Below are 16,466 nucleotides of genomic sequence, written 5' to 3'. Positions count from 1 at the left end.
CAGGATCATTCTCTCCAAGAACTCTGAAGGTTCTGCTGGCTCATCTGTGCAAGAACCAGCCCTACATGTTGAGAAGACACAGACCCCAAATGGCCAGAAGAGAGCTGGCTTCTCAAAGGCAACAGGGATAGGCCCACACTCACCACCGGGCCCAGCCATCAGCCTGTGGGGACTTGCTAAAGCCACACAGCTCAGGTCTCTGCTCCTTTGTCTGTGGGGACACAGAAGAGGCTGAAAACTGGCTCTGAAGAAGCAGGTGACTCTGAGCATCTACACACATGACAGCCAGCTACAGATCCCACAGTGTTCTCTAGAGACACGGAATCCTGGTGATCCAGTACTGACAAGACACCAGGTCGTGGCCCCGAATCCAAATCCTGCAGGGTGGCCCTGGTAGCAGAGAGGAGAATGAAGAGTGACCATCTTGGTTAGAGGTCAGGCTGCTCAGAGTGAAGGGATGGAGGAGAGGTGAGTGGGAAGAAGACTCTGGAGTCAGGGCTCAAAGACCACACCTGCCTCCCCTCTTAGAGAAACCTGATCAGCACCCTCGCTGAACTCATTGTCATCCTACCTGCTGAAACCTCTAGGGCACTAAGTGGATGTCCTTCCATCCAACTTCCAAGGCCACCATCATCTGGCTCCATGGTCTGAAACAGTCTTAGTTTCTGCTCCTTCTTCCCACCGGCGATCCCACCATTCAACTGAGAGCCTTCCTCTCCCCAGCAGTGGGCTCGGTGTCCCCAGGTGCTCCATCACGTCTCTCTGCCTATCTCTGCCCTACCCATCCGTTAGGGCAAAATATCAAAAGCGCACACCTCCACAGCCCTTAGAATGGCCAGAAACTACTCCGAGCACTCGACACACGTTAACTTATTGACTTTGCACAACAGCCTTTCGAAGAGGCGTTATTAAGTATCCCCACTTTACAGATGAGAAAACTGAGGCACAGAGAGATTGACTTTCTCCAGGCCCCATAAATATGAAGAGGCAGAGCCAATATTCAAACCCACAATCCGCACCAGAGTCCCTCCTCCCAATCAGCAAGCCACACTGCCTCTCACGGCACAACTCACCTGCACCTCTTCCCCGAGCCTTCCCTGGCTCCTTCGTGGACAGCTCCTTGCAAATCTTCATGCCACTTTCCATGTTTGCTTGGCATGGTAATTGACTAGATTCTTGTCTTCTCTTCCCTCCTAAACTCGAAAGCCCGTGAGAGCAAAGCTTCGGGGCTATTTCTACATCATCTTTGCACGCATTTCCTATAGCTGCTATAACAAACTGCCATCAATTTCGTGGCTTAAAACAACATAAACTTATTATTGTACAGCTCTATAGAACGGAAATCCAACACTGATCTCTCTTGGCTAAAATCAAGGCATCTACAGGGCTGGAGGCTTTAAGGGAGACACTGCTCCCTTGCCTTTTCCAGCTTCTAGAGGCCGCCGGCATTCCTGGGCTCCTGTCCCTCTTCTCCATCTTCAAAGCCAGCAACATACCATCTCTCTGACCCTTCTTCTGGGGGCGCATCTCCCCCTGACCACAGCCAAGAAAGTTCTCTGCCTGTAGGGATCCATGTGATTCGACTGGGCCTACGTAGAAAACCCAGGATAATCTCATCTCCAGGGCCTTAATTTAATCACATCCACCCTTGAATACAAGGAAACATTCACAGCTTGTGGGGATGAGAACATGGACCTTTTGGGGGGCCATTATTCTACCACAAGCTTTGTATATACACTTTGAACACAGTGTTCCCCTGACTAGTGGAGAACCGAATCCCCATCAGAAATCAGCTGCACCAGCCCCTGAATGTTTGATCAGATGGTCCTTCCACCGGCCTCTGACTGTGGTGTACGTTAGTCTCGTGTCCCCAAAATGGCCAACAGCTCTTTGAAGAGTGTCCTCCCTTTTCACAGCCCCAAACTGTGATAGTGGTGAACACATAAAGACGTTTAATAACCTGGGGATCAAACACAATGCTGAATCTATACGTAGGTTCAATCCCTACCTCAACGACAGTTTTATGTTCTATTTTTTTGTTTCATATTTATTAACTTTTAAAACATAACTTATTTCAAAATATAAAATACACAAAAGAGTATAGAATAAAAACCCTCCCTCTTTTCCCTACCTCTTCATCATTTTTAATATAACTTCCAGAGATATTTTACGCATATGCAAGTACATACACATGATTCCCCCCCACCCCCCGCTTCCTTTTCTGTAAATCGTAGACTCACATATGGCCCTTCCTACACTTCACTCTGTACTTAACAATACACACTGCTCCACAGATATTCATAGACCATTCTTGTTCTCTTTTTGTGGCTGTGTACTACTCCATTGTGCAAATGTACCCTAATTCATGTTCACCGGCTTGCATGGATAGGCACTCTTGCTGTTAGAAACAGTGAATCCCGTGAATTTATCTGAAGGGTAAATTTCTGCACATGGAATTTCTGAGTCAAGCAAGACCATGTGAATTTTCCACTCTGACAGATACCAGCAAGACAGCCTCTATAGGAAACTAATACACATTCATCAAGCGAGTATGTGAGTTCTGTTTTCCCACAGCCTCCCTAACACGGATGGTTTTCAAAATGTTTTCTCTTTGTGAATCCCAGACAGGTGAAATGTTGTAAATTTCAGTGCAATTTAATTAGAATTTAAAAAATTATTTGTGAGGTCAGCATTTTTATGTGTTTAGGAGCCACTAAGCTATTTTCTATGAATTGTTTGCTCATATCCTTTGACCATTTTCCTATAGTATTCTTGTTCTTTTCCTTATTGATTTTTAGGAGTTCTCTATGTATTAGGAAAATTAATCCTTAATACATAACATGAAATACAAATGTATTTTTCTGGTTTGTAAACTTTTTTTTTTTTTTTTTTTTTTTGCTTATGGGGTTTTGCTATGCTAATTGTTTTTAGGTAATGAATTTTATCAGTCATTTCCTTTACGGCTTTTAAGTTTTGCCCCATACTTACAAAGCCTACTCCTAGTGTAAAGTTATAAAAATATTCTCCTTTAAATTATTCCAGAAACCAATCATCTGTAAGCAGTGAAAAGTTACCTTCTATGTCATAAATTATATCGGGGCCATGAGAGCTATTGGCCATAATGTACACAAACAGAATTTAAGTTCTTTGGGTTTTTTGTTTGTTGTTTTTTAAGAGAGAGAGAGAGAGAGAGCAAGAGAGCATGAGCAGGGGGGAGGGGGAGAGAGAGAGGAGGGGGGGGAGAGAGAGAGAGAGATTGAGAGAGAGAGACAGAAAGAGAGGGAGAGAGAGAGAGAGAGAGAGAGAGAGAGAGAGAGAGAGAGAGAATATCCCAAGCAGGCACCAAGCAGGCTTGATCCCATGATCCTGGGATAGTGACCTGATGAGCCAAAATCAAGTCAGATGTTCAACAACTGAGCCACCAGGCGCCCCCAGAATTTAAGCTTTTCAAAGTTAACTTTCATTTTCTGACGTTCTGACGTTTATAAAAGCACTGTCCCATAACAGTTGGTGAGGCAGGCAACTTAAGTGTCTCATTTCACACAAGAGGATACCAATATCCAGAGAGGATAAATGGCCACTGAAAGCCACACTCTGTGGTGCAGACTCAAACTGAGGCTCCTAAATGCCAGAAGCTCTTCTCTCCTCTCCCCTCGACCGCCTCTCCTAACACAAGGACAACATCCACGTGCATTGAATCTTAAAGGACATCTCCAAAGTCATTTCTAAATAATTTCAAAAGAAAGTGAAAAGTAACTTTTCTATTCAAAAACAGTTAGGTATTGAAGTGGGTCACACAGCAATCCAATTAAACAGTGACTCATCCTCAAATGCCCAAGCCAATGTTCTCACCAGTTGACAGAATTCCATGTCCTATAGTGTGCCTATATAACCTCACACATTTAATTGAAAAATAAAGGACGTAAAAGTTCCCAGACCCCACGGCTTCTGAGTGGATCCTGAAGAACAGTGCTTCTCCATTTGGGAAAGGGGAGAAGGAGGTACCTCCCAATCACAGAGGGCTCTTTTCAAATCGCACAGACCCGAGACTTCCCCATCACCAACCCCTTGACAGCCCACCCCAGAAGGTCACTGCCTGCTCCCTCAAGTGTACTGGTGACAATTTTTGAAAACCACTGTTTCAGAGGACAAAGTCTATATCTGCACAACCCCTGTAAAGCACAGCGCTCTGGTTCTCTGACCAACCCCTTGGCTCAACTCTGCACACTCATGGTGCCTAGTTGCCCTACAGGTCAATTGTGAAACTCCCACCTCAGTCCCTTTGCACCTCTTCTTCCCTCTAAAGCCCCTCCCACCCCGACCTCCCCACCTAACCCACCATGGAGGCTCCTTCCCATCCTGCAGCTCTTGGTTTCAATGCTACCTCCTCAGAGGAGCCTCCCCTGATCATCCACTAAAGCAAACTCCCCCCAGTAATGTTTTACCCTTTTATTTTCTCTTTAGAATTTATCACAATCTGTATTGTTTTATCTATTAATCTATTTTGTTGTTTATTATCTGTCCTCTCAAAGGTCCCACAAGGACAGGGACCTTGTCCAGATCATTCAGGCTTTATAACAGCACTTAGCAGAGTGCCTGGCATATAGTAAGTGCCCAATAAATATCGGGTCAATTAAATTTGACTGCATTACTCCCAACTAATTTTCTCCATGTCTGCACCACCATCAAGTTTCTAAGCGGCCTAACCACGTGGGCTGAGAGGAGGGGCATACAAACACTTCACCTGCCTCTCCTCCCAGCCCTCTCCCTTCTCACTCATGGTCGTTAATCATTCACCTTGGAAGAAAAGAAAGCTTTCAGCCAGCAACAGCCTAGAGGGGACTATCCGAGCCACCCAGGTCTTCCTCTGTCGTTTTCTATCTTTCCTCCTGACCTAACTCCACTGGACTGTAAAAGAGGAGAATGGGGAATAATGTTACAGTTATGCCACTGATAATCAGAAACTGTAATCAAAATAAAAAATAGCAGACTGCTAACCATGTGTCAGACACTGAAGAGCTTGTAAGACGGATTATCTCATCTAATCCCCAAGACGGCCAAGTATCATTACTTGCATTTTACAAATAAGGAAACCACGCCCAAGGTCGTGTAGCTAGTAAGTGAAGGAGCCAGGATCCAAAGCCAGGTAACCAGCCTCCTCCTTACTCACCACACGGGACCCACTATGTCCAGCATGGCACCTGCACTATCTCCTTAGAAATAAATGCTTAAAAGACAGCAACCGATACACTGGCTCATTAATGTCTCAAATGCTTTAGGAGGTGAGCTGGGGGCAGAGTCCTGTCTGTATATGAACCTGGGAAAGCCTGCAGCCAAACATCTAGATGTGACTTTCTCCTCAGAAAGAAAGAATACTGAGAGAGGTGTGCTGCATTCACATGACACACCTCTTTAGTGTCACTGGCAATAAAGGACCCTCTAAGCATTATGGGGGACAAGGACAAGTCAATTCAATATGTAATCACTGAGCCTCTGCTGTCTGATTGTTACAGGTCTGGTCCTGGTGACGGGTATTTTTTTTAATGGTTAAGTAACACTTTCTCACTTCCACGGCCTAAAGATGCCCAGGCACAGATATGAGACAGTCCGCTTGTAATGCAGAACTCACTGTGTGTCACTCTCCCCCCCGAAATAGCACTGACAACAATGCCACAGGAAGAATGGAGAGGCAGAGGCTTCACGGAGAAGACAGGGAGTGAGGAGGCCTCGATGCTCGCATCAGGACAAGCACAGAAAACGGGACCAGGTGATTAAGCAGCAGTACCACGTTTGGAGAGCCAGGAATCCGGCCCCCCAGGAGTGGAAGAGCTGTGTTGGCAGAATACTGCAAGGAGGTAAGTCTAGAAGGGCTCCAAAGGGCATCTAGGATGGGGAAGTCCCTGCATGATAAGAGGAGGATTTGATAGGGCTCTGGGGTGGCTAAGTCGGTTGAGCTTTTGCTTTCACCTCAGGTCATAAGATCAAGCCCTGTGTCGGGCTCTATGCTGAGTGTACAGCCTGTTTAGGATTCTCTCTCTCTCTCTCTCTCCCTCTGCCTCTTGCTCTCTCTCTCTAAAATAAATTTAAAAAAATTTTTTTAGATTATATATTAAAAAAAGAGGAGGAATTTGAACTTCGATCCTGCTGGAAGGCAGGGATGACTGAGTAAGTTGCCATGATATGATAGCAACAACTCATGCGAGGATGGGGTGGAGGATGGATTGACCAGGAGAGAAATTAAAGGCCATGAGCTTCATCAGGGAGAGAAATTAAAGGACAGGAGCTTCATCTGCTGGTTGGATGCTCCAGCCAGCAGAAAACATCACAGACCCAAGGTGGGCTGGGGGGATGGAAAGCACTAGAAAATAACAAGAAGCAGAACACAGAGGGTGTTGGGTGCAGTCAAACTATTCTGTAGGATACTCTAATGGTGGACACGTGTCTGACTTGTGTCAAAACCCACACAGTACAACACCGTGAGTGAACCTTAATGTAAAGTGTGGGCTCTGGGTGATGATGGGGGAGGGGATGCAGACAGTATATAGAATCTCTCTGTGCTTTCCCTGAATTCTGCTGTGAACCTAAAACTGCTCTAAAAAAACACACAAAATCTATTTAAAAATATATATATCATGAAAAAAACTTGGACAAGAGCATGATGGAGAAAAGGGAGTCAGTGATGACTCACCAATCAGGTGACCGGAAAGAAGACTGTGGTCACTGGCAGAATGAAGAAGTTGGAAAGGTGTGGGGGTGGGGGGAGGGCGCTGTTTTGAGAGCTAAGAGAGAAAGATGAGGTCGGGTGGGAACAAGCTGGGATGATGTAGGACATCCACACAAAACAATCGTGTTTTGGAGAACAGGTTGGGAGTGAGATAAGAAAAGCGTACAGGGATGCAAATTAGAGACAGAAGTGAGCACTAAATGTTCCTCTTTAGTACCAGTGATAAATTCTCTTTCAAAAGGAAAAGCATTACAACACGCTGGAAATGACAATCTTTCCATGAGCTCGCAGCCTCTGTTGCAAAGAACTGCAACTAGGGAGGCAATTTCAGTTACTTGTGAGAAGAGCAACACAAGGAACTGTGACCTACTGGTCAAGTTCAAATCTGTCCAAAGTGACATCAGTCCAGATAGGAAGAACTCGCAAGTTAAAATGAGGGACAAGCAAGAAGGGAGATTTCATGTTTGAGCAAGATTTCACTTCTGACTTCCCCTAAGAGGAGTAGGAAGGACACAGTGAATGGGAAAACGGTGGAGCTGTTCAATGCCAAGCAGCCTGACTGTGAATTCTCATTCTGCCCTTTGCCAGGAGAAAGTAACCTTTCTGTGCCTCAGTTTCCTCATCTGTAAAAACAGGACACCTGCCTACTTCGTGGATCTGCTGCAAAGACTGAAGGAACAAACATGGAGGCAGATGCCAAGGATTTGCTGTGTCAGCCGCTGTCCCTGTTCATTACGGTCCTAGACTTCTCCAAGACCCCTGAGGAAAAATGCTGAAGTCTCCCTCAATATCACAGAGCACCTGTGTCTTTAAAAAATGTTCTTTAAAAAAAAAAATGTTCTTTTCAAGTATCTGTTTTGTCAGATGAAACAGTAATATTTACAGAAGCAGAAAATCTTAGATCTTTATACAGTCTGAAACTCAGCCCACGTGTGTGAAATGCATACCTGGGCCATTGCCTGCAGTAAATCATTTACCCGGGGATGTCCAATGCCCAACTTTGATCCAAGAAGGCGAAGATAAGCCACATAGAAAGTCCTTTTCAAGTGGGTAAAATACCAAAGTTATTATTCCCTAAATTACTTGCCAAAGCACTGACTGTAATCCAAGGGCATTTTGACGTGTGTTTGTTTACCGACTCGGTTTAGCAAAGTTCTCAAAACAGAGGTCAGTTTTTCAAGGTTTCTCAACTGTCAGGGAAATGAGCTGACTAGGAAAAAACCAGCATCTAGTCTGCACCTCCTTGTAAATCACTGCATTGATTTCCTGGCATAGGAGCTTTCATGCGTGTTTGAGCAGGAGCCCAGATTCTCAGAGTCTGATCATCCATAGATAGCTGACAAAAAGTCTCTGTGTCTCCTGCTGAGATACCAGAACCCAGAGCTATGGTAACACCATCCCCCAACCCATCTGGTGACCCCGGAATGCTGCGAGGACGACTGCCTTCTCCCCTTTTCCCCCTTCTCCCCAGCTCTTCCAAATGCCACTCTATAATAAGGAGAGCTGCTATGTCAATAAGAAAGGGGAAGAGGGGTGCCTGGGTGGCTCAGTCGGTTAAGCATCTGACTTCGGCTCAGGTTATGATCTTGCGGTTCATGGGTTCAAGCCGCACATAGGGCTCTGTGCTGACAGTTCAGAGCCTGGAGCCTGCTTCAGAGTCTGTGTCTCCCTCTCTCTCTGCCCCTCTCCAGCTCATGCTCTGTCTCTGTCTCTGTCTCTCAAACATTAAAACAAAATAAAAACAAACAAAAAAAACCTTTTAATTAAAAAAAAAGGGGGGGGGAGAAAATTATCACCTAATAGAAAACTCTCTTCTTTACGTGTTTATATTTCTAATTTCTAAGAAGCACAAGTCTCCAATATACAAAGCCCCTTGTTGTGCTCTGCACTTTGAACTGTTTGGGTTTATAAGTCTGAGGAAAGACCTGGGAAGAATCCAGAGTCATGGAGGGAAAAGACTGGAGCTCAGAGGAAAATGAGGAGGGAGGGAGGGAAGGACTAAGAGGCGGAGGGAAGCACACACAAGATGGTGGGTCAGGGGCCCCACCGGCTGACCTCCCACTAACCTAGTTAAGTCCATTGACCCAGGAAAGCCCATGGTGGCAGACTGCTCTATCAGCATGTCAGGGCTGACACCAAAGTAAAACAGAGAGAGCAGGTGAGCCTTTCTCCCACTTGCACCCCAGGGAATTAGCAGAAAACCTGGGAAAACTGTGGAATTCCCTGGACTATGGCTGGTGGGTTCTCCCCGAGGTTTATTAGTTCTCTAAGGAACAGGAGGCCCCAAGTGCTACCTGGGTTAGAAGAGAATGTGCCTTTCTTCCCCAAACTAATTAAACAGTCTGATTTTACTACATAACATCTAATCACCACAGGAATGCACCAAAAGGCAAAGAATGGACATCCACCCCGACTTTGCTCGCACTCCACAGGTCTTACATGGCCCCCAAGTTCTAACAGGAAAAGGCGGTAAACTGGGAGGGAAAGCAACAAGCCTTAGTGAACAATGCGGGCGTGCCTCCCCAAATGCACCCCACTTCTTTGAAACCAGTCCCCAAAAAGGTCAAGCTGGTATAGTGTGACCCTAGCCTGACCCTCCCCCACCCACCCCACATTCATGGCCCTACCACGAGTCTCAGCCATCTGCAGGGACAATCCAGTCCACACCATGGGGCTGGCAAATCCAGGAGACCACACGTTTCAATGTATGTTCTTAAAAAGATTACTCTGGCTGATTTAGGAAACTGGATCTGAGGGGAGCCGAGTGGAACGAGAGGTGTGATCAAGCACTGATATGAATGTGTGTGGCAGCAGCCTGAGCTAAGGGGGGGAGCTGGGGTAGGAAGTGGAGCATAGACAGACGGGAAAATGAACCGAGACCTTGAGCCGGCTGGGAGGTGGGGTGGAGAAATGGCTCCCGGCGCTAGCCTGGACACACGAATGGACGGACGGCAGTAATGATTTCTTCAGATGGGCAAGGGAGGAGGACGGGTTGGGTGAGAGTGGGGAGCAGAGGAAGAATCACCAAGAAGTTAAAGAATCTCCAGTTTCTGGGCCGGCATCTGCACAGACACCTCTGCGGACCTGTACTGCATTTTGCATTCACAATGCTGCGTTCTTTTTCGTAAAGAGGACCCCACACCGTTTGAGTGTCAGGCCCCGCAAAACTGGGGAGGGGAGGGTCAATAATGTTGGGCAAGTTCACTTAAAATGTCCCTGACACATCCAAGGAGTCAGATTTGATGTTAACTACATAATCCTGGGGCTCACGAGAGAGCCAGCCATCTGCATCAAGGAATTAATGGTTCAAAGTCTCAGAAACAAATTAAACCAGCTTGTCCAGTGTTTATCATTGCATCTGGATCACGTGGGAATCAAAACACAGAATCCCAGGTCTCATCCCAGACCTACTGCATGAGAATATTTCAAAGTAAGGCCCAGAAATCTGCTTTAACAAATTTCCCAGAGAATTCTAATGCGCAAAAACATTTGAAAACCACAGATATACAGAGAGAGTGTGGAGAAATAAAAGAGGATCAGGGGGCACCTGGGTGGCTCAGTCGGCTAGGCGTCCGACTTTGGCTCAGGTCATGATTTCACAGTCTGTGAGTTCGAGCCCTGAGTCAGGCTCTGTGCTGCCAGCTCAGAGCCTGGAGCCTGCTTCTGGTTCTGTGTGTCCCTCTCTCTGCTCCTCCCCTGCTCATGCTCTGTCTCTCTCTGTCTCAAAAATAAAAACATTAAAAAAAATTTATAAAATAAATAAATAAATAAATAAATAAATAAATAAATAATAAAAGAGGATCAGGACAGGCCAAGGAGCCACCAAATGGAGGGGTCAGTGGGAGAGTGGAAGAACAGGGAAGGCAACAAATCACTTACCTGATTATTAACAAGGTTAAACATTTATGTGTGTGTGTGTGTGTGTGTGTGTGTGTGTGTGTGTGAATTACCTGTTAATAGCCTTTACCTGTATTTTTATTGGATTATTTTCTTTTCTCTATTGACTTTGAAAACTCCATGCCTTTTATAGATATTGCAACTATTTGCTTTGCTAATCTGTCATCTGCCTTTCAACTTTGTTTATGACATCTTTTTTCTTATAGTAGTATAATGTTTCATAAAGTTAAATCAGTATTTTCCTTTATGCCTTCTGAGTATTAAAGTTGGCAAGATCTTTCCTACTCCAAAGTTATTTTTGAAAACCATCACATGTATGTATATTTTAATGTCTATAATTTGTTTCTGACATATAATCTTTACTCTAAATGGAATGTGCTTTTATGAATGGTATGAGGCAACCATCTCAACAGACTTAACTGTAGTTGATTTTATGTTACTTTCAATTCCTGTCTTCACAATGGAACCATTTCTGGACTCCCCATCCCTGGTCCTACTTGATACATTTTGAAATCTGGCTGGATGGTACATTTCAAAATGTATTACCTATTAGGACAAATCTATTTTTCCAGGTAAACTTTATCAATTTGTAAAAATGAAGCAAAGTTAAAGGACTGGCCTAAACTAATAAAGATCTCATGACCTTTCAGTCTTGCTTAGTCACTGGAGCATCAGCCTTTGGCCAGGAGGTGGCCTGACTTCCTAGTGACTCACACACTACACAGAATTCTCAGACTTCACGGAATTTAGATTGAATTCACAAACATCTCAGCAAAACATTTTCTAACACTACAATTCTACCAAGAGGCCTCAATGGCCTCCTTGCGACTCAATCGGTGCATGTTAGGACTCTTTCCTCACCTTCTCCCCCATTTTTATGCTCCTGCTCATACCTTTCAGAGTTGTTGGTGCCCATCCTGAATCACAGTAAAGGGGTTCAGTTTACAACATGATATGCCAAAAGATGCTGTATTTTGATAGGTACTTCCAGGAAGCTTTGCGGGCCCCACACACTGTGGCAGCCTATCGGGTGAGGAGTGAGTCTTTTGACATCTCATAATTTATTCACCTGGCACCACTTATTCCAAAGGGAAACATGGGAGTGCGATGGAAAGAAGACGAGACCAGGAAACCCGAGTTTTGGTCCCCTCTCTACTCCTAATTAGCGGTGTCGTTCAGATTAAGTTATTCCGCCTTTCCACTGGGTCTCCACTGCCCCATTTGTAAAATGAGATGTCGGGAATAGAACAGTCATTTCTAACCTTTCTTTCCGCCATGGGTGACCCTTTAAGAATCGGAAGTAAGTTGTGGATTCTCTCCTCCAGAATAATGCACTTTTGCACATGAGTATAAAAATCAGACATTTTCAGGGGGTTCACAGATCCCCAAAAGCCTATCTCTGTATTCCTAGGATCAAGATCTCTGAGACCTACCACACACTGTTAAAAATACCAGCGAGTACCATAAACGTATATAGAATCACAAAACCTTACGCAAAGTTGAATCTTTGCAGAACTAAAAGCATCTCCTCTGCAGATAACTGGGAGGAGGAAGTAGTTACTTAGGGAAGAATAAATGAAAGTGCCAATAAGACTTGCCTTTGATTGAGGCCTGGCTCAGCCCTTTCCGTACATTCACGGGGGACTGGGTGAGAGCACCCATTCCAGAGCCAGGCTGCCCAGGTCAAATGTTGTCTCCATCATTTACTAGTTGTCTGCCCTGGGCTCTGAACCACAATTTCTCCATCTATAACCAAAAAAAAAGAAGGATGTGGGGCGCCTGGGTGGTGCAGTTGGTTAAGCGACCGACTGACTCTTGGTTTTAGCTCAGGCCATGATCTCGTGGTTTCCAAGTTGGAGCCCCACATTGGGCCCCACATAGGGCTGATGGTGTGAAGCCTGCTTGGGGTTCTGTCTCTCCTTCTCTCTGCCCCTCCCCTGCTTGTGTTTTATCTCTCTCTCTTAAATAAAACTTAAAAAAAAAAAAAAAAAAAGAAGTGTGAGGGGGTAGAAAGGACTGTTAATATATACATAGAGTATTTGAAAAAGGGCCTGGCCTACAGGAAGCCCAAAATTATTATTAGCTATTATAGAAAGGTGGGATACAGGGGTGCCTGGGTGGCTCAGTCGGTTAAGCGTCCGACCTCGGCTCAGGTCACGATCTCGCAGTCCGTGAGTTCGAGCCCCGCGTCAGGCTCTGGGCTGATGGCTCAGAGCCTGGAGCCTGTTTCCGATTCTGTGTCTCCCTCTCTCTCTGCCCCTCCCCCGTTCATGCTCTGTCTCTCTCTGTCTCAAAAATAAATAAATGTTAAAAAAAATTAAAAAAAAAAAAAAAAAAGAAAGGTGGGATACATTTGCTGAGTGGTTAAAATTGTGAGCTGTGAAGTTTAGGGAAGTCTTAAATACATTGATGCCTTAGTTTCCCCAGAGGTATATGTGCTGCCGAAACGAGCACAGTTTCCCCAGAGGTAAATAGGATCGGATTCGTAAATTTGTTGTGAGGATTAAGGAGGCTGTCACATAAAAACTCTCTCACAATGCCTAGCACATAGTAAGTGCTCAAGAAATGTCAGCTGTTGTTATTTACAATTCTGGGACGCAAGCATTACCATTGCTTTTTTTATTTTAATTTCTGAATAAAGGATAAGTCAGACAGGTTAAGTGCCCCCACTGACATACCTCAGCTAGCAAATGACTGTGCCAAGACTTCAACGTGGATGAGCCTGAGACCATAATCTGTAACCACTACCCCGTACTATCTTTTATTTGAACAGGGCTAAGAGAGCATAAATGCTGATTCATAGTTACTGCGTTAACCAAAAGAAAGAAAGAGGTAGGTGCTAACAGCCTAAAATTTGGGATATTCTCCATGGAAGTCAGCCCTGACTTGGCAAAAAGCCCTTCTTTGCCACTCTTAGAAATGAAAGACTACAGAGGTTGGACTCTCATCTCAACCAGTTCTAAGCCTTTTGCAAACTTGGTTGTTAAACCACAGCAGTGACACCAAAAGAGGAAAAAAAAAAAAAAAAAGAGGCCATTTCACAAACTAGTTTAACTAACAAAGTGAACCCTTTAAAATGAAAGCAGAGACCCTAAGGCTGAAAGAAGATACTTAAGAGTGCTCCAAAGCCACGGAAAACTGCGTCTAGGACACAATCGTCAGCCGTTAATGAATACATTTTTATTTAGAAAAGAATGACAATTTAGATCTATTTTTTGGATACCATGCTCCAGGAGGCCTTCCCCTAAAGTAAAATAAGAGGAAGTTCTCACCACAGCCCAGAGTGGTGGGGAGAGAAGTGGAGTGCCAGTGAAGAGACCCCTGGTTTGGAGCACTGTCACCTGAGCACGCCCCCACTCTTTCAACACCAATTTGCTCACCACTGAACCGGGTAACTGGTAAGGTGGGAACTGAGAATGAAATACTCCGGCAGAAGAAAACAGGACGAGGAGTTAAATACAAGCCAGTGCTTGTAATCACGTTTTTCACATCTTCCCCTATTTATTTCTAAATGTATTTTATTTTTGTACATTTATCCAAAACACCCCCAGTAATCAACCTGAAATCTACCATTCCTTAGAATAAAAATGGCCTTAGGAACAGCCATCCCTGGAAGTGATGGCAGAAATGGCAGGAGTGCTCACCTCACGTGCCTGGTACCTCCCGGACACGGATGGAGGAGCCGGTGGGTTCTCACTGGCTCTCTCCCGGGCGTCCACCTTACACCGCGGCCCAGCTCACCCGCCCCCGCCCCCCGGGGCGGGGCGGGGGGGCGAAGGAAAGGGAGTTCTGCATTCCAAGCCCGCCCCTGCCCCCCTCCACGTCCCCCGAGGGTCAGAGTCAGAAGCCCACTGGAATCTAGGCCTGTTTCTGCTTCCATCCGGCTGAAGGACTCCCCTCCCCGGGCCTTAGTTTCCCCGTCCTTAAAATGAAAGGTTTGAAGGAGATCACGTGAAAGCCTCGTTCCTGCTCTAAATTTCTAATTCCATCATTCTTACAAGAAAACGTTTCCTGCAGAAATAGACGCCTTTCCTTTCAAGCAGGGCACGCTGCCCTGCGTCCCCGTGACCATTCTCCTCGATAATCTCACAGAAGTATGATGCATCAGAACTGAAAAACAGGCTGTTGCTTTCCCGTGGTACCAAACCCGGTCACCAGTCAACGTGGATTTTCTCTCGGGCCTCTTCCCTCAATCCCGCAATCCCACGAAAACCCCTACCTACCCCTCCCAATTTCTAAACTCAAAGCTACCGTTTCATGGGTTAAAAAAAAAAAAAAAAAAAAAAAAACACCCAAACCCGGCCTGGAGTAAGGTGCTACAGCACTTTTTTGGGCATCCAGGATTCCATCTCCGCCCCACCCTCTCGCCGGGGTATCTCTTTAGCCATAAACCCCTGTATCGATACGTAATACGCTCCATGCCCTCCCCTGGCAAAGAAGCCGACCATTTCTTCCTCCCCTGCACATCCCGGCTGGAAAGGTGGCAGCTCCCCGCTCCAATCCCGGGAGACCCAAGCTCTTCCCGGCCCGCAGGGAACGGCACCTGGGCGCATCGGTCCCTCAGGAAAAGAAAAGGGTGGCCGGCTCGCCCACGGCCGCGATCCCCACCTCGGCGGCGCGAGGAGGCCTCCCCCGCAGGGCTCCTGTCACTTACGGATGGTTCCTCCGGGCAGGGCCAAGCCGGCGGGCTGGCTGGCAGGCGACGGAGTTTGCTGACTCAAAGGCACAGCGGCGGCGGCGGCGGCGGCGAGCGCCCAGGAGCGCACCCGAGCGCAGCCCCGCGCTCCCCGCGCACGTAGCGGCCCGCGCCCGCGCTCAGCTCCCGCAGACCTCGTGGGGCCGCCGGGCCTCCCGCTTCCGCCGCCCCGGGGCGCCACCGCACCGCCCAGCCCAGGTGCAGCCCGGCGCCGTCCGGGAGCCCCGCCCTCCCTCTCGCGGAAGATGAGACGCACCCTCGGCCCGCTGGGCTGCAGCGAACCGTGCCGCCGCCCGGGTGCGCCGCGGCGCCCCGGAGCCCGCGTTCTCTTTCCCGAGTCCGCCAAACCCGGCTGGGGAGGCAATACCCGCGCTTGCCGGGGCTCTAAAGCTGAAGGTGTGCAAGCGGCATCCTTTGGAATCACCACCTGAAAGCCACCTGGAGTTTGCCAATCCTGCCCCCTTAGTGATGGAAGGATTGATGAATGGGGAGAGAGGGGATAGATAGCGTGACCGACAAGAAAGGTAAATTGTTCATGGTAGAATCTAGGCGGTGGGCACATGGAGTGTTTGCTGTAAAATTCTTTCAACTTTGCTGTATGTTTGAAATTTTTCTGCCAAGGGACCTGAATCCTTTCCCACTGACACCTTGGGCTGCGCCTGACCCACCTGTTTGCACGGAAAACCCCAGGGTTCGCTGAAGCAGCTCCTAGATGACTACAGGCCAGAATAATAAACGTAGCCTTATACTTCATTTTCCCAGCACGAAATTACCCGTTAGACGCAGCCAGCTGCAGATTATCATTCAGGGCCTTTCCAGGCCCACCTGAAAATGTGCCTGTCTTTGGGGCGTCTGGGTGGCTCAGTTGGCTAGGCGACCCACTTCGGCTCAGGTCATGATCTAGCAGTTTGTGAGTTTGAGCCCTGCGTTGGGCTCTGTGCTTACAGCTCAGAGCCTGGAGCCTGCTTCGGATTCTGTGTCTCCCTCTCTCTGCCCCTCCCCTGCTCACCCTCTGTGTCTCTCTGTCTCTCAACAATAAATAAACGTTAAAAAAAAAAAAAAAAAAAAAAAAAAGGAGAAACTGTGCCTGTCTATCCTCCACACCTAAACTAACTTTGCATAACAAAACTTCCAAGTCTACAAGGTAGT

General features: G+C 46.7%; 1 protein-coding gene across 6 annotated transcripts in view; it reads right to left on the bottom strand.

The window, feature by feature from the left end:
* The window catches only part of SNX10 (sorting nexin 10), a 75,463-nt gene extending 59,893 nt beyond the window's left edge, over window positions 1-15,570 (bottom strand). The window contains exons 1-2 of one of the 6 annotated variants that reach the window (XM_045495139.1): window positions 15,276-15,471; window positions 12,220-12,367 (exon numbers count right to left, since the gene is read on the bottom strand). The gene's annotated coding sequence lies outside the window, so the exon portion shown is untranslated. Of the gene's footprint in view, window positions 1-143; window positions 212-12,219; window positions 12,368-14,265; window positions 14,464-15,164 lie in introns of those variants that run through there. The other 5 variants (XM_045495142.1, XM_045495137.1, XM_045495138.1 and 2 more) reach the window with 5 other exon arrangements.
* Window positions 15,571-16,466: the final 896 nt, after the last annotated feature.

The sequence above is a fragment of the Leopardus geoffroyi genome, chromosome A2 (assembly GCF_018350155.1).
Source record: "Leopardus geoffroyi isolate Oge1 chromosome A2, O.geoffroyi_Oge1_pat1.0, whole genome shotgun sequence".
Lineage (NCBI taxonomy): Eukaryota > Metazoa > Chordata > Mammalia > Carnivora > Felidae > Leopardus > Leopardus geoffroyi.
Note: the sequence above shows the minus strand (reverse complement) of the source record. Positions and strands in the feature narration are given on the sequence as shown.